The sequence below is a fragment of the Prinia subflava genome, chromosome 1 (genome assembly GCF_021018805.1).
Source record: "Prinia subflava isolate CZ2003 ecotype Zambia chromosome 1, Cam_Psub_1.2, whole genome shotgun sequence".
Lineage (NCBI taxonomy): Eukaryota > Metazoa > Chordata > Aves > Passeriformes > Cisticolidae > Prinia > Prinia subflava.
Window position 1 is genome coordinate 23,207,072 of NC_086247.1, and position 19,223 is coordinate 23,226,294.

At 40.9% G+C, this 19,223-nt stretch overlaps 1 long non-coding RNA gene across 5 annotated transcripts in view; it reads right to left on the reverse strand.

Moving 5' to 3' along the window:
* Window positions 1–19,223, reverse strand: part of LOC134547118 (uncharacterized) — a 202,162-nt gene that overhangs the window by 109,272 nt on the left and 73,667 nt on the right. For 2 of the 5 annotated variants that reach the window (XR_010079382.1, XR_010079383.1), the window contains one exon: window positions 12,038–13,109. The exons of 2 other annotated variants lie outside the window; for them this stretch is intronic. This is a non-coding gene — a long non-coding RNA (uncharacterized LOC134547118). Of the gene's footprint in view, window positions 1–12,037; window positions 13,110–19,223 lie in introns of those variants that run through there. One more of the 5 variants, XR_010079387.1, reaches the window with a different exon arrangement.

Consider the following 19,223-nt stretch of genomic DNA (forward strand, 5'->3'; position numbering starts at 1 on the left):
ACTGCCTGAGACAGGAAGTCGTGATCAAGGCTTTCCAGGAACCTTCTGGACTGTTTGTGCTTTGCTGTATAGCTTCTCCAGCACATGTCAGGATAGTTAAAGTCCCCCACAAAAACCACTTCTTGTGACTTTGAGGCTGCTTAAGCTGCCTCCAGAGGACCTCATCCATTTCTTTCTCCTGATCTGGTGACCTGTAGAAAACACCCCCAATGTCACCCTGACTACTCTGCCCTTTAATCCTAACCCATAAGCTCTCTACTTATTCATCATCCACCCCAAGACAGAACTCAATACACTCCATGTGTTGCCTCACAAAGAGGGCAACTCCACCACCACACATTCCTGGTCTATTCCTCCTAAGGAGTGTGTAACCCTTCATGATAACATGACACACAGCTCTGTGATTATTTCTTTTCTATGCACTAAGGTTAAATCTATTATAGTATAAATAGGTGATCAGTTCCACTAAATTGTTTAAAAGTCAGTATGTCTTGAAAAATCTACAATATTAGTGTTGACAGAATGGAAGATCCAGCATATAATTCAAATTGAAACTTCTAGCATCTTACAGGGTTTTTTTTCATTCCAGCACACAGTGTAGGGAGGCATTAAAAAACCCCATTACAGTGATTTTGTGAATTCTGTTGAATCCTAATTAAAAGCATCTCCTACTTTTGCATAGAAAAGCATTTGGCATAATTTTCATGACCTCATGTGAACCGTGCCAGGAACAAAGAACTGTAAGAGACGTAACCGGACCCTTTCCCGTGCACAGTTACTTCACATAATACCTTGCTGGGCCAAATTTTAATTTTTGTTGCTAACTGACATTTCCTTACGACACTTTCATGATTAGAGTGGATTTTTTCTCTGTCATCTCTAGCCTTCAGCAGGTCCTTCAAAGGGATGAGCATCCATGCTGCATGCTGTGTCCCTCTCTTCTACATTCTCATACACAGGAATCTACAGTAACAAGAAACACACACTTTTTTTTTTTCCTCAAGGTTAGAGAGACACTAAGGATAAAGCCACTGCCCATGCATCTCTTCTCCACTGTGCAGAAACACTGACCCCAGCCACAAGCAGCTGTACCAGCCAGGACCTCCTGTCTGCTGGGACAACTTGGTCTCTGGTGCCAGCACCTGAGTGAAGGGCATTCCGTGCTGTGCTGCCACATGCATGCACTCTCCAGGGAAACCTGTCAGTTGCTGGGACAAAGAGATGCTTTCTCCCTGCACCACTTTTCAAATCTCCTGAAACCAGAGTGCAAACTGTGGGGGTGTGGAGTAGGAGTGGAAAAGAGGGAAAGGGAGAGGATGGCCAGTGACTCAGAAGGAGATAACAGCTCATTTTATGTGGCTTGCCATTCCCCTTCCCCTCTTGACTCTTCCTAAATAGGTTATGTTGACGGGCTTTTGCATTCCAGGCATGTGAGTTCTACAGGCAGCATCCAGTGACAGCAATACAGACAAGTTTATTACCAGGTTAGGGGCACTGGTGTATAGACAATTAAATACTTTTTTTTCCATCACACCCTTTGTGCCTCAGTTAAGTTTATCAATAACTTATTTATTGGATGGAAAATGAGTGCTTATTTGTTCCCACTTCTACATTGGCTATCAGATGAGTCCAGCTTTCCTTACAAGAAATTGTAAGGAAAGCTGGACTCACCTGATAATTACTTACAAGGCTCCCTCCTCTCAGGACTGAAGGTGCCATCCACTCCTGGTGCCAGTCCCATCTCTGTTCTACATCCCTCTTTGCCCCCAGCTCCCCAGCCATGGCCAGTTCTCTGCCTGTGCTCAACTCTGCCACATACTCTGTTCATGTGCTGGCTGAGGACAGGAAAAAAGTTAATTAAAATCACCCTATAATCATACATAGAAAATAAGTGTTGTTTGGACCTTATGCAAAGAAGTCTACTTTATTTCTAACCTGCCTGTTCCCACATCTAACACAGAAGGGCCTGAGAGATGTGTGACTTGGCATCAAAACTCCAAGCTGGTGAGGTTCTTGCTTGGCTATTAGCTTGTGGGTCAAGTCATCCTGTGAATGACTCCTAGGTTTTTGAATATATTAAAACAAAAAAAAGGGAAAACAGCTATTTTCAGCTTGTCATGGGCAATTTAAGGGGGCAAAAGAAAGGCTATTTTCTATCCAGGTGACCCTTTCCCCACTGAATTTCAAAGGCCTGCTGACATGACTCACAAAACTCTGCTGAGAGAAGGATTTTTAATAACAAAAAGTGCCAGAAAACGTTAACAGTCAGGGGCCTGTCCAACTCTCAGGATTGCATATTCATACTGTCACACAGCAAACTCAGTCATTCTTCATCTGTGCTTCTAGGCACAAGAAAGAAGGGTTAATAAAAATGCACCTTCACTTAATCACAGTGCCTTAAGGTTTCCTGTCAGGAAACGCAGCTACCAACACCATGAAGTCATTTTAAAAGAATAAATAAATAAATAAATAAATAAATGCATTGCCCAGGGATGATTTTCACTTTGGCTCCAATTTTTAATCAGGATAATAACACCCAAGAGCAGCATGGCAGTGCCTTTCTTTCATTTTGTGCCGCAGTCAAGTGATGTTGTTTCACAGCTTTAATAGTCCTGTCAGCATTCATCAGCAAATCAAGACACCCTCCAGAATACCACCATAAAAACATGGTGGATTTTTAATTGGAACAGGGCAGCCCTTAGCACACAACTACATGTTAAATTGATATTTCTCACTACAAGCTCAAGATTACCCAGTTTCAGCTGTTTCCAAATGAAGCAAACCAAGCTTAATGTGAGCTCAGCTGAACAAATGTATTTTCTTAGGTTTACAGAACTTTTAACTTTTAATGCCGTGTCTTTTTTTTCCCTCTTTTAAAAATGATCTTATGGTAGGAAAATGTTACACTTGCCTATGTGAAATTTACAGATGACCTTTTTTTACTGGACAAAAGTTCTGGGGGACATTGGATACAATATAAATCCCAGACTCTGCTCCATCAAAAGCCGATAAATAAGTGGGGAATATTAAGAGTGTAGTTTAATGAGACAATATGTTTTCCATTACAGAAGTAATTACTTGCCAAAAATTGTCCTTTCCACATTCATTTTGTTTTGAAAAACAATGACTCCTTCAAAAAACCATCCAGTAGGTTTTCTGGATGCACTGTTTCTTTGGAGATCAGTGGTTTGTGGTCTTGTTGATGTGGATTAGAAGAAGTCATAGTCATTTGTTGCTCTTCCTGAAATCTTAAGTACCACAAGCTGCTGGATCATTTCTTATTAGTATCTGGGAATTATTAAAGTGTACCCAGGATTCCCATCCCATCCCATTTTACAGTAACAAAAACCACAGGGAAAAAGTGGCTTTTGTTACTTCTGTGTTACTTTCCCATAATTTACGTGGAGTATATTCCCCTGCCATTTTTCTGTTTAGCCCATCAGTACTCAGAAGGTGTGACATCAGGAAAATGAAACACTTCCAAAGATTAGCTCAGATAGGTGGAAGACGAGAGGTGAAGTCAGGCAACACAAATTTTGCTTGTTCCATGCCCTAAAGAGCAGGAGGGTGGGCTGGTGGGGTCAGGAGGCCATCCCCAGGGCAAGGTGAGTTCAAGCACTCCTAGCACAGCGTTCTTCCACATGCAGGGGCTCAGCAGAAGAAGCATTAGCAAATCAAGAGTCAGACACACAGCTCATCTCTCCATCTTAACAGACACTCACTAGAGAAGGTTTTTGAGTGGACACTGCCTTATTTTCATAATAGTTCAGGAAACAGTGTGGAGCCATCCGTCAGGAATGTCAACCCATCGACAGAGATGTTTATTGTTGGAATATATGCTTTAGCCTAGAAAGAGGTCAAGGCATAACAGCAGAAAGGGAAAAGCATAGTTAGACACCTAAATTAGCTGAAGACTGTACCCTTCTAGGTGCTGCAGCTCTTACATCTGTTTTGAGTATAACCTGTCTACAAATATCAAAAATAGTATAAGGCAGTTGAGTCCCTTGGAAAGGGGTTGACCGTAGCTAATGTGCTGAGCAGGGAACTGTGGAGAGGTGGGGGTAATGCAGAGGCAACACTGCTCTTGATGCCTTGCTTCTGAGGTGAGCTGGTAGTGTGAGAGCTGGACATCACGAGATGCACCATCACCTGGCTCCCAGTGACCTCCTCAGGTCTCTGCCTTGCTGAAGGGGTCTGGAGCACAGCAGGGAGCTGCACCAAGGGCATCCGAGAAAACCCCACATCCTATTGCACCAGAACTTCATCCCCCTCTGCGTGGAGCTTCTCTCACAAGAAAAGAGCTGATACCAAGGGCTCTCTAGTGCTAATCCTCCTAGCAGCAAATTGCTCTCTATATATTTCTCCTTGATTTCTCAGGAAACTGCAGGACTTGCAGACTGTTCAACCAGCTTATCCCATACATGAAATTATGCACTCCAACAAGATGATGGGACAAAAATCTTCCTCCAGGCTTCTCTGACATGTTTTGTTGTTGAGTTTGGGTTTAGCCCTAAATTTTGTGTGCATGTGTGTTGTTTGGGGTTTGTTTTTTTTAAAATAAACATATACATCACAGTAAGATATTCTTTTTTTTTTTTTCTCAATGTTCAACCTGAAAGTCCATCATCAAAACTAAATTAAACAAGCACAAACCTTTACTTAACTTTTATACAGCAAAGAAGCTTGGAAAAAAGATCCAGTACCTGAAATATCACGTGTAAATTATGACTTCACTTTCAAAATTTATCTTGGCCAAATTTCTGGAGTAAATTCAACAAATGCAGTCTCCTGTGGGAAGCTTAGTTCTGAGAAACAATTTCCTACATTGAGAAGCAGAGGATAAGTACAACAACAAATTCATCCCTTTGCATATGGCTGTTTCAGAGGTATACACAGTGATAATACCTTTAGAGACAGACACCACGATAATGCAAAACTCAGAGAGACTGAGGCAACATCTGTATTTTACCATTCAGCACCTCTTTCAGCTCTATGCTAAGGCTCTGATCTGAAAGGTGCCCAGTAACCCCAATTCAGCAAACACTGAAGGGCACAATTTACTTCAACCTTACAAAGCAGATTTCAAAATTAATGGGAAATCAAACAGAACAAAAGAAGTGGAGCAAAAAAAGCATACTTCATTATAATATAAGGGGATAAAATTGATCATAGTGAAGTGACCTCCACTGTGCTGGACTCCCTATTTGAGAAGATGAAAGTCCATTTCTATCCACATGAGTTTCCCCATCCCATTTAGAACGCTGTTTCTCCACAAGTCCTTATTTCTATCTGTGCATGACCTGCCTTAGGGTTAGACATCAACCTTCAGGAATGATCATGGCATTGAGCTGGGGTTTGATGGGGAACAGGGCAGTATACAACTATGGAGTCACCCTCTTTTAAAGAGCAGGTAACTTCATCACTTTCCAGAGGGTACTTGAGACATTGGCTTTGATCCTTGGGAGCTGTCTGACTTCGTGCTTACAAGAGATAGAAATATGCAAACTAAAGTGAAGAGGAACACCCTGGATTAATATTCCGCTGAGGGTATTTACATATATTATATAGGTGTAAAAGAGTATTTCAGGTATTAAAAAAAAAACATAGTGAAACGAAGGGGCTTAGTTCTGCTTAGTTCTGCTGATGACCCCACTAATACCTGACATTAATAGCTACATGTTTACATTCTGTACATAAGGGAAAGAGAGAAGCACTCAGCACCCACAGATAATTTCCATAAATAGGGGTATAGGCAACCCATGGTGAATCACTCACAAAAGGCTAGTAGAAAGGTATGAGAAGCAGCCTCCTCTCTTCTATTTGGCACTTGGCAGACTAAGTCCCACCAAGTATGTGGCAATTACCATGATTCAATTACATCAGCTAGCTAAAGAGGAACTTACACCCCAACTTTCTTTCCCCTGGAAAACTCTCAGGCTGGGTTGCTGCTGGGAGGATCAGCTGAGAAGTGACTATTGTGGCTTAAAACTTCCAGGCCCTCAAGATCCCCATACTTAAATCATGGTGAGTTTAGGTGAAAATGGGCCAGAACTTTGTCTTCCAATGGACTCATAAAAATTTCCCAGTGGGAATGGCTTAGACCCTTTTAGAGAGAGAAATAGCTAAAAAGAAACACGTGAGAAACACTACTGGAAATCCATTAGTGAAAAAAAGAATTTGTTTTCTGAGTTCAAATAATTAAACTAAAGACGTACCAGCCATCAGAGAGGAGCTGCATAAATACTTTACAAGTGGGTAGCAAAGAACCAGAAAGGAATAAATAAATTACTTCTCTGCCAAATAAATCATGCAGATTGCAAGCCTTCTGGGGCAAATACTTTAGACACTGTATGTTCTCTTCAAGTTGGTACTGCATGCAACAACACAACCCCCCCAATTCTTTAATGGGGTCTATATACACTCGATTAATATAACAGAAAATTGTGTGCAAGTAATAATTATGTAGACATGGTCCTTAAAAAAGGGCTGTGCAGCTGTGACCACATCACTTGACATCGTGCATCCCTGCACTGAGAATGTTGTAGCCCCAAATCTGCAGAGCTTGAAGGCTGCCCCCACACCACATCAGTTTGCAAGCTCATGCTGCAGTGTCTTCCCACATGCCTCCACTTAGGGAACAGGTCGGGAAACTGTCCCAAAAAGAAAAGGTCCAACCAAAATAATAATGTGGCAATTTCTAGACAGGATTTTACAGAGCATAAGTGGCATTGTTGTTACATTTGTAATTGGGTAGACATATCTTAATATAACTTCAAAGAAGAAGCCAAGAGCAGCTTGAAGCAGGGAGGAGGAATGTTCCCATTGGGAATACTAGAGAGACTATTTTGTATGTGTGCTCCCCCTCCCCCCCACCTCCCCCCAGATTGCAGTGGGTAATCCATGTGTGCCTAACCTTTGGGCTTTCAAGTAATGTACTTTAATTAGTACATGCAGTGTTAGTGAGGTAATATTTAATCATGTTTCAAGTAGGAAAGGTTTTGGCAGAGTGCAATCTTTTCTTAGTCCAGATTGGAATAACAGGGGTTATGTAAATGTAAATTACAAAATTTGACAGCTGTGCTACATCAGCATGTTATGACTTAAGGAGCTAAACCCAAGACCTGTCACTGACCAGTGAAATCAGGCTCCCAGTGAAAGTTGCCAGTGGAAATGGCCTGCAGAAGACAACCCTGGCACATAGCCTCCATGGCTGCACCTTCTCATCTTCCCCATCAGCAGCCCTGCCCTGGTCACTCGTGGGCTTTCTGTGTGTGCTCCTCCTTCTTGACCCACTGCTAGCCTTCCTTCTCACACCCATCACGCCTGCTTCCTCACTCACATTTTTTTTCCTCTCTCTCTTTAATCTAACTGGCCTTTCTTCTGCTTTCTTCTGCTTTCTTCTGCTTTCTTCTATCTTGTCATCTTTCTTTCTAGCCTTCCTTAATTTACTTCTTCTAAATTCCTCTTCCCATTTTTGTCAGAAGAGCTTCATGCTATTTAAATGATTTATTGTAACTCAGCATCTTTCTGAGCACTGACAGCCTCTTCTCTCATTCCCATCATCACTGTCCTTCCAGCCATTGCATTTCACTTTCACTGGCTCTCTTTGTCTCCTTGCCTGCCCTCCCTCTCACTCTGCTATTCCTTTACTGCAGGAGCAGTGCCATGGGTGCCACTGTGGAGCCATCTATCAGGTCCTGCACATGTTCCTCTCTGTGGAAGAGGAAGGACTCGTTGGACACAGAGGTTCAAAAGCATTCCCATGGCCAGGTGGCCTTGGCGAGGTCAAGGTCCCCCATAACAACAGTGACAACACAATGTGGTAATACTTTTTGCTCCAGGGAGCAAAACAAAATGAACTGGTTCCTAGTTACCTCATGCACTTCCCAAGCACTCCTCATTAGACTGAAACAGAAAACATTACTGATGGCAAAAGAACGAACCAAGGTGACCCCCACCTCAATAAAGATTCCCCCATCAATTCACCTCCACTTTCTTTCAAATACCTTGTTCAAAATTCAGAGTAGGAATCAGCTTAGTTTGGCCTGGATCATACAGAAATTGGTCCTTAGCAGATGACTCATCACCAACACCTTTTTCTTCCCACCACAGCTTTTCCTGCTTTTCCCTGCTTTCCCAGTGGGCCTCTTGCCCCAGTGGCTGATATACCCTGAAGGCACTGCAGCAAAGACCTAACCTGGCTCCTCTGCAACCCCTACAGCCAAACCAGGCTTTCAGACTGTTTCTGTTTTTGTTGGCTCCTACCACACCTTAGAAGATCCTGCTTCTTAGGTATGGAAGAAACAAGAACTCCCGGAAATTTTGTTGGAGAATCATCTACAGCATTAGCTTTATTATCAGACTTGTTTGCTGTCCTCTCTCTGCTGTGTCCAGAGCCTGACCTGAGCATACAAGACTGGAATTTGCCTTCCACTCAGGACATATCCAACATAACTGTTTTGTTGCTAACACTCACAAATATGTTTTTTAAATTCTTGAGCTTAAAAAATGTTAATTAAAATTATGGAAACATTTATACTTTGTAACAATATGCAAATGAAGTATGATCTAGCCTGTCTTTTCCATCAGGCATAAACAGATTTTCTCTAAACCTGTATCATTCAGAGCCTCCTGCTCTAGGAATTACACATGCATAAAACTTCTGGGAGTAATCTGAGGGCTCAACAGCTTTGAAGGAAACAAACATGAAGTGACAAATGTAATTTTTACCCACATTAAAATAATGATCTAAAAACCAGCAAGGGCCAGAACCTCAATTCAGGAGGCCTTGCATAGACACAGAATTAAACTACATTCCTTCCTCCAAGGAGGTCACAAGTAATTCACCAAGTAAGAGACAGCAGAGAACAGGAAAAGCCCAGGGAAGCAGATGTGCCCAGCCTTGCAGGCAGTGGCAACAACAGAGTAACCTGCTCGTAGTACGGTGTGATTGTGTTTCACAGAAAGAAAAGGTCCAGAGATAGTGGGGATCTGTATACATGGATAGCTAATATCCATATATGAGATCTCCTGGGACTCCTCTGAAGACCAGACCAGAGAGGACTCCTGACTGTATCCGCCTTGTGGCCCTGAGCATGTGCCTGCACTGGATTCACATCCTCATGCACAACAAACACAGCTTTCACACAAAGCAGTTTCAGTCCCTTTCTCTGATGCAGCTCTGCAAGGAGCTCTCCCAACCCCATCCACTTCACAAGGCATGTTCCAGGCTGGTGGTGTAGAGAGGGAGTGGGCAGGTTATTGGGACACATCCAAGAGGATAATTCAGAGGATACTGTCTCACAAGTCCTGTTCCACCAGCACCTTCAGCCAAGGCTGTGCCTATGCCCTGGTTCACAACAAAAACTTTTGTCCTCCATCCTGCTCAGCATTACACCCTGAGCACAGGAAGGGATATGGAGAGGAGGAAAGAGCAACAGTTCTTCACACGAAACACAGAATAAACAGAATTGCTCAGGACATGGACAGAGTCAAGGATGACAAAGGTCTGCCAAAAGTTAAGGAGCTTCTGACTTTACCATTGAAAACATTTCTGAGAATGCTTTCCAAAGTAAATAAGCTACATAATTTCTTTTTTTCCTAAAGATTTCTAGGAAGGAAAATCCTGCTGACTCTGGTGTAAGTGCATTTTACATCACAGCACCTAGAAGTACTTTATAAAAGTTGGTAAATTTCCTTCTTTGTAGCAGAGAGAGATTATCCCCTTTTGCAAGATGAAGAACAGAAGTTAGGTGGGTTGGTCAAGGTCGCACTAGGACAGAACATTGGTCTTTTGACTTCCAGGACCGTGACTTAAACCATAATCCTTCCTCTTTTTTCCACTACCATTGCAGCTTCCACTGCACTCAGTGCTCAGCATGGTGGTTGTCATAATTTCACACTAATTTTGACTAATTTTCTGCATCACTGCTCTGCATTTAATTACTTCAAAATGTATCTCAGAATCATTTATATACTGTAACTGCTTTTGTGTGTTAGAAGTATCAAGCGGTCTGGCAAAGATCAGCACTAAATAAATAGACCCTCAGAGAAAAATCTGAGGGAGCTGGAGAGATACTTCTTTTTCCAAAAAAGCCGTGGCTAGCCTTATCCATATTTCCCAAGTCTGCTAGAAAGTTTCACAGAGTAGAGCTCAGAAAACAATTGCAGAAACCAATATAATTGATGCAGCCTTCTTTTCAGTACCAATAATTTTCCATAGGAGAGATCTGATTTTTTTTGATGTGCTAATTATTTGTACTTATTCAAGCATGAAAAACAACAGGCTCATTAGGAAGGGTGGGGAAAGCAACAAATAAAAAATAAATAAGTTGCTTGCAATGAGCATTTAATTTGCTAAAATGCTTGTTACAAAGCAAAGAAAATTGACAGGGCAAATTCAGAGTGTCAACAGAAAATCAGCAAGCAACATTTCTGGTAATAGTAGAGTGCAGAATAACACTGCCAAGACACAGTCTGACCTCTGTGCTCTACAGAAGATACAGTGGGTTAGAGAGTGTGGACTGCTGGGGAGGATGAAACCACAGATCCCCAGATGCACTGAAACTGTAGTGATTAATGAGGCCTGAAAACAATTATATTATTCCAATTTTCTTAACAGGAAATTCTACATCTTGTCCTGTGGATTTTTTTTTTTTTAGTTAAAGAAAGTGGAAAAGAGACACAGAAAATGCTGAAATGTCTAATAAACACTTGCAAATAAGAGAAAAAACCCACCATTTTCCAATTTCTTCAACAAAAAATATTTCTCATCTCATTTTGTTACCAGGTACACAGAGAAGAAAGAAGACCTGGCAGCAGGGTTTGGAAACTGACACATTCAGGAGTCGGAGGACAAAGGTTTGGAAAATGACTCCAAATTCACAATGATTCCAAATCAGGGATTCCTTTCAAAGACTATCTTGCTTCAACCCATTTTTTCAAAAACAGGCTGGTATGGGTTGGTGCCCTGCAGGGACACCCATCGGTGGGATGAAGCTGGGTGGGTGGTGAGCAGAGGAGGAGCTGATGGAGCTGCACATCAGGATGAAGTGGTAGGTGGAATGTGGCCAGAACACCTCTACACACAGGCATGAATCCATGCACAGGAACCCTTTGTGGATGTGCAATAAATTCCAGGACCCTGAGTGTCATAATAACTTCTCCTGGGACCTCCTCATATGTTCCTTGTCCCAGTGCCTGGGGCTGTCCCCAGCTGCCCTGCTCCTAGCTAAGGTGGCAGGATGGGCCCTGGCTGTGACACTCTGCCTTGCCATACTTGTGCATTGACAGTAACTACTTGTGCCCTGGAAAGATGATTGAATTTAAAAATGTGCCTTACCATTACCTGAGTGGTGAAAATTAAAACAGTATTAATTTAAAGGGGAAATTAGTTTCACAGAGAAATTATTAGCAGTAACCATATTTCTCCTTCATGTTCTGCTTTGCACCCAGATATCTCATCAGCAGAAGCATGTGTCACTGTGAACAGCAATGAGGATGTGTGTAATACAGCTCACCAAATATGCATTTGTCTGTAATGTCCCTAGTAGCTTAGAGTTTGGCATTTTGGGTGCATTTAAAACTGTTAGGGGTATTGTGGAAGCCTGTTTGGCTAGAGATGAAAAATGTATCTCCTGAGACAGGAGGTGAGAGGTCATACTTTAGAAGGAAGGAGAGGGAAAGATAGTTCTTCAAAGGTGGTCACCTATAATCATAGGCTTACTGCAGGTCTAAACCTTGCCAAAAGAGCATGAAGCACCTGGTTTCAGATAGTTATGGACTGAATTAGCTCTGCCCCACTGCTTTCCTCCTTCCAACTGTTTTCCATGATGTTATGTTGAGAAAGCTTTGCTGAAGTTCATTTCCTAGTCTGGCTTTGTGGGCAGATGCAAGTGCTCAGCCATGTTTTCTGCTGACTCCCATGGAAAACACAACAGCAAAGTAAGTAGACAGAGTTTGCAATTCATCTGATCTCACATAGCTACAAACTACAGCATTTCTGTGTCAGTATCAGTTCAATTATTATGAACTGTGATAAGAAACTTTAAGGAAGATTTAATAGGTAATAAAAAAGCACATAATTTTTTCAATAACATCAATTTAAGAAAACAAAGAACAACTGATTGCTCTAATGTAATAAAAATACATATACGTGGCAGTTTCAGTAATGTTTTGTTTTCTTTTTCCATTAGATCTCAGAGAATCAGAGAGTTTCCCCAGTGAATGCAACTGACTAAGTGATTTCACTTATTCCTTCTTTGGATTGGATTAAGTTGCTGCCATCTGCTTAGTGTCTCAAGTACTTTTGAGGAAAATTCTTTTCACTCAAATGGTTACGTAATGGTACGTGGTCTCTTGCCATCCTCGAATGCAGTCACTGAAAAGACCGAACTAAAAATAGAAAAAAAATTATGATCACCATCAACTGCTGTTTGTGCTCTGTCTTCTTTTAAACCTTCACTGCAGCAAGCTGTTAGCTCCCTTTAAAATCACCTCCCTTTCTACGTCTACTCCTAAAGACCAAAAGTACAACACTGACGGTATAATTCCATTCACCTGCTTTTTTACTGAGCCCCAGAATTTTTTTGGCTTATGTGTATTCTCCAACAAGTCTTGGTATGAAGTTTCCAGGAGATGTAAAACTCAGTTTTTCCCTTGATTGCTCCGTCATTTTTCCTGCATCGCTTAAATATTTGTCTCATTTCTCTGCTGTATCTGTTTGGTGCTAAATTGTATCCAGGGGTTTGTTCTGCCTTTGTTATTGAAGTTAGAATTCTTAACTGCTGTGCATTTCCACTGAACGAAAGATCTTAGTAAATAGTCAGAGAAACATTTAGGTCATGCTTTTTACATCTTCAGGTGTTACTGGCCCATCTTTCCACTCTTGTATTCCACTCCAAGAGTGCAGTTTTTTAGCCCCATAAATAATAAGTAGGGAGGGGAGATCATCTCCTTATACTGATTTGATATGCACCACCTTCCTTTTTTCATAGCATTGCACTGAAAGACGATCCTCAGCTGTGTCCACCATGACTCCCAAATCCTCACATATTTCCAAGCAGCAGACAAACTAAAGCTTCAAGTACCTTGATATAGCATCTAGAGTTCTGAAAGATACATAAAAACCAAAAAATTAAAATAAAGAAAAGGCATCAGAGAATATAAGCCTGTGCGAATATATGTATAATGTCATTTTACCCCATCACAATAATTCTTGAGAAGTTGCCAGTAGCACATTAAGCAATAGGATTGCTATCTTTTGGATGTTTCAGTCAGTTCTTCACCTGCTTCCTGAGGGTGGAGAACTGCCTTTGGACTACATGGTTTTCCTCTTGCTGGAACTCTCATTCAGATTTATTTTTCATAAATGTTTCATCTGCCCTACATGTATTCAGGGAGGACAAAGCTGGGCGACATGCCTCTTACATATGGTGTGGCAAGCACTGAGGCTTGGGATGTTCATTATTCCCATAGCAGTCGGCTCCACGGTCTCCAACAGGCAGCCCAGAAACATCTGGCCCTCCTACAAGGCCAGAGTTTGTCTGTCAAGCTGTCTGAAGACTACTGCTAGCTGGATGTTCACTGGACATTAGCATCTGTTTAAGACTATTGAGCAACACCTTGCAGCATCTGGGGTGAAAATGCCAAGTTACATTCATAGACACTTCAACAGGAGTGCAAAATGTTAAGTACTACAATTGCAATATGGGAGAAAGGCTAATATTGCTATAATTCTCATGCAAAATGTCTGTAATGATCACCTGAAGTTCAATGCTTAAGCTTCATCATGTCATCTGCAAAAATGGATATTTCTTTTAACAAAGTAACACCAATTCTCTGTGATAAATTACACGAAGAATCCCAAATGCTGTGTTGAAAGTCCTGCCGACAAAGACCTTTTACTCAGAGTACTATGAAACTGAATAAAGAACACATTAAAATTATTGTAGATAAGAAAAAACAGTTGGAGAAAGAAAAAAAAAGGTGACAAAATAAAGTTGCTTCTCATTGATCATTGGCTTCCAAGGAAAATTCAAGTGTTTACTACTGCACGAGCCATTGTTATTCCCAAAAACTCACAGATAGAGCTTTTCTCGCTGATGCCTATTAATGATCCCTGATTAATGATCCCTCATTATTCACCATCTTTCTTTCTCCCTTAACCTCTCTTTCTGTTCACTCCTCCAGTCTGTGAAAGGCCCAAGGGACTAATATAGTGTAGCCAATGTTTAAAAGCCCCAAGTCCCTTTTAAAAAACCTCAACACTTTCTCTATCTGAGGAGTAACAAGAGAAACTTTTATTTCACCCCAGGACTCACTCCATATGACACCTATAAACAATAAATCAAAGCACCAGTGTCACCCTTCCAACCTCCACTACTACTCATATTGGGGTAATTTAGAAAGTTTCTTTTAATTTTATTTTTTTTTATAAATATGAAATGACAGCCCAAGAATACGATGGGCTGGCATAGATGCATTTGGTATCATTGTAAAATGAAGTTTATAAGGCTAATCCAGTTACCAACATTTTAGAAGTCGGGAAACTTTCTGTCCCAGATGGCTTAACAGGTGACTCCTATAAATTACACAGTACATTACAGCAGCATCCACCGGTCTTGTTAGAATAAGAAGTCAGTCAGAATTTCCATTATAAACCCATATTTTCAAAGTTTATGAGATAGCCATAAAAACATTCTCTAAGCTGAGTCTTGGCACACAGTGAATTTTCACCTTATGAACAAACTTTCGGTGTTACAAAAAGTAGGATAATAATCTGAAACTCACGTTTCAAATTAGGTCAAAATTTTCAAAGCTGATTAAAACCAAAGCCTCTGAAATTTTTAGAACTCCTCTTGCCCTTCCTGCTTTCATACTGAGGATATTAAAGTTTACCAAGGTTTTGTTCCTTTATGACCTAAGATTTCTTGCTAACTGATCCTGAAGGGAGGTTATTGAATTTGCAAGATGATAATTCCTTTCACAGCAATGCACCAGAATGTCATAAAGGGAATCCTACACCACATTTTAGCAGAAGGATATCTCAAGCTATGGTGAAAGGGAAAAAAAAGGGCAAATTAAAAAACTTTGAAAAAACTTTTAAGTTTGTCTGCAGTCTGATTCTCTGTCATTAGGTCAACAGTTGAGGTGAAATGATTATAATTAAACAATACCTGAACATTTAAGGTGGAAATGAAATGGAAATTCTAAACACCTCCATATCCCATGTATTTCTCACTCTAATGTGCACATACTGACTTTTAAACATGCGCACACCAGACAATTCCAAATAGCCCAGAAATAGTAGCTCAGGCACAGAAACAGGACTTTGGAGGACACATGGTGATTGTACAATATGTAAAGTATTAAAACCACTTCTATAGGTATGTCTGAAAATTGAAGCAGACAACAATGTGAATTCTGTGCCATTTAAAGCTTCTTTGCTTTAATGCAAGGAGCTCAATTTGCATAGGTTGTTAGCTCAGACATTTGTGTCCCCACACTTCAGTTCTGTCTGCCTGTGTTACAGAGGTATCACCACGCTGGAGGTAAATGGGGCACCTCAGAGACCATGGCCCCCACAGACCTTGGCTCTCACAGACTCACACCAGCCACGTTGTGCATGTTGAGCACAGTGCTGTTACTAGTCCCATGGGAGAACATTCAGCATCAGACAGCTTTCAGAGGATCCTCTGGATCACCTACTGCCTGTTCACATGCCTGCCCCACTCTTCCAGATGAAGCAAGACAGAACTATAGCTTTCTCTCTTAAATTTTTGAGAGGAGTTGGCTGACTGCATGACTCACACCTGAAGTTGCCATTTTGGTTCAGTCCTTCAAACACATATTTTCTCTGAACAAATAAAATATTTCAGCAATTTGTGAAGGATAGTTCACATGCAGACAAGCTGGCTCAGGTATATATGTTGGCAAAATCATGGTTATTTCCACACTGTCAGTCAGGCTATGCAAATATCCTATTTCTTCCTCCAAACTAACTGCAAAGTCAGCTGAAGTCTATGGAGGGCATCTTTCTTTTACACCTTGACTTCACCTCACTGTCATGCAGGAAGGTGTGGAAATTCAGAGCTTTGTATCTGCTTTTTACTGCTATAATTCCTTACAGGAGTCTGAGGCAGGTCAGTGGCAATTTGAGCTGGTCAGGCAGTAACAGGCAAGAATCCACACTGCCCCACTGAACAGAATGCATTAATTTGTTGTAAGAACAAATAAAACAGAGTAACAAATTAACAAACCTGAACTACAGATGAGAAATGTCACATTGATAACCTCACTCCCCAAGCTGACAGCCACAAGATGAGAAACTTCTTTAACTTCCTTAGTGCTTCATCAGCTCCCACCTCACCTGTGCTCAGCTACTCTTCTTACTGGGGTTTTGCTCCTTCAAATCACAACATTACTAACTTACACTATACACAATCTACTTTATTTAAGCGCTTTTGGAAGAATGTAAGTGAAGTTAGTTTCTGTTTACATTTTGACTTTGTACCTGAGAACTCCAACATCAGTGATGCCTGCTGTTCTTTGCTACAGACTTGGAGCCTTTGCTTTGCATTGCCTCACACCCAACTTGTGTGAAGTACCCTCCCTCACACAATGAACTATATCCTCCATAGCAATATGGGAAAGATAAGAAAGAAAAAGATAGGAAAACTATTGACAGAGCACAGACACATCATCGTCACTGTGTTTTTATTTTGGTTACATTCTGGTAAAATCACTGTATTCCAGCCATGTTCTGATATGACAAAATTGCTGTCAACAAGTGGTCTGGGAAAGGCATAACAAAGGTCAAGCCCAACTGAGGGAACGTTTCACATTCTTCCTGGCCCAGAAGGCTTCCCATGGTCTGAAAGATCCACGGACAAAAGAAGCTCTTTCCCATGTGATTCTTAAACTTCTGTCAGCCTTTGCTTTCTTCATATAAGTACAGAAACAGGAGATGGCACACAAACTTTACAGCAAGAAGAGCTTTTACAGCCTCTACGGGCAGAAGAATGTTTGTTCAATATCTTTCACATTTAGAGAGAACTATATTCCTCTTGAGATCACTCCTCTGTATTGTTTTTATCTAAGGGATGTGAGAAGGGCAATTAAAAGGACATACTTGGCTGCAGCAACTACCCAGGCCGTAGCTACAGGATCTATATGTGTCACTCCTTGATCCACACTATTTTTCATCGCTACTTTTGTTGACACTATCTAGGTAGTGCTAAGTCCTCCAGATCTACTGATTTCCTGTGGAAGACAAGACATTGATTTCAACAGGCTAAATGACTGATGGAATTTGGATTTCATGCTCTGCAGCTTTTTCATGCACGTTTTTCTCTTTCAGCCTTGTAGGGTTGTCTCATTAATGGCATTCCCATTCTTTCCAGCTACCAAATACTCCTGAGTACTGAAAGTTTTCCCTTCCAGAGGATGTGGAACGCCCTTTTTAACTGGCTTTGTCTAATAAATTATTTTACTTTCTATCTTTTTATTACAGATGGAAGATGTAATTTTCCTATTACAACAATTCACATGTAGACACAGTATATGTGGAAGAGTCCATCTAGCAGCCACCTCATAGTCCCTGTACCAAGTCTGGGACTTAACACCCACCAAAATGGGGTTTACAAAGGCATCATGAGGGTTATTTTTGCACCTTTATTGCCTTTGGGTTTTCTCACTGTATCCCAAAGGTTTTGGATAAGAAATTGAGAATATATTAAAGGCGTAATGTGGTTTTGCATCCTAAAAGATGGGTTAACTTTAGAGGAAAATTTTGCCTTAGGTGATTTTAGATCAGCAAGTGATCCAACCACAGGTCAGCAGGTGGTAAGTAGCCATGAAGTCTTCTGAACTTCATTGGGCTTCCTTGTTTTGCAAAATTTAAACACTGCTATGCTTCCTGGTTAAAAGGACCGCCAATTTTTGTCTTAAAACCTTCATAATCTAATAAAACAACAGCAAAAAGAAGTATCTGTGAAGAACTGTAACCATGGCTCAATTAGAGTAATATCTAAGACAAAAAAAATCCCACTTGTTTCTGAAATGTTCTCCACACAAATAACACCTTGCTAATCCACAAAGTTCAAAAGAGATTCATTAAAGGTCAGACTGTGGCCATCAGACTGCAATGTGATGCATTAAGACAGTAATAAAACTCAAGCCATCCTCTGATGCCAAAATAAATTAAAGACAATATTTTAGCACATTTAAAGAAGCCTTAACTCTATAGTTTTGTTGGCTACTTGTTGGCAGTACCTTATTGCACGTATTTATTGCAAGTATTTATTTGCAGTTTACACCTGGAATTCAACAAACTCCTCTTTAGCAACCAGAAATCTCATTTTTGACAAGGAGAGAGACCAAACAGACATTCAGTTTTTCTGAGTAAAATTGGTAATTTCTGTGGTTTCTTTAAATGTATGGACTAATTTAAAGCACTGGAGCCACTGAAAAATGAAAAGAATAATTTTAGGATGGAAGCCTTGAATACATACAGAGATCTTTGGTCCTTTATGCAGGAACAATGACTGTGCAGCAAACTTCAGTATTACTGAGAAACTTACAGAAAGAATAGTTGCTTGGATTTCAATTTTTACACAAGTGAGCAATGCAGAACATAAAGTTCCTCCAAGCTTTGGCAAGAGCTCACAGGTAGAGCACAAGGCAGGACATCCAGAGCCTCTGACCTACAAGTCATCTCTATTATCAGGCTCAGCTCCTGGCAAATGCAAATGCCTTAGTTTTGTTCCACAAAAGATACCACCAGTACTCAGGCTATCTCCTGCTTGTTCCATGGTACATGAACAGACTGGGGCACTCATCAAGCCTCCCCTGAGGCTCAACAACTTGTCATGCCCTTGTCACATACAGTCTGTCACTTGCCAGGCACCCAGACCAGTACCCATAGGCAGGCATTGGTGTACTTCTTCACTTAAACCTGTCACTTAAAGCTGTGTTTTCCAATTTATCTACTTGCACACTCTACTTTTATCCAGTTTGACACAGCAGTCCTGTTTAGAAATTTTAAACTTTTTTAAAACTTCAAGTTTTTAATAACTAATGGCAGTGATCACCCTTGGGGTTGGATACCTTTGTACACATATGTATAAATACACACTTATATGTATATGGTTGAGTGGATGTAACCGGTCTGACTTCACATGTATGACAGCAAATTATGTTAAGTACCAAATAAACAGAGAAGA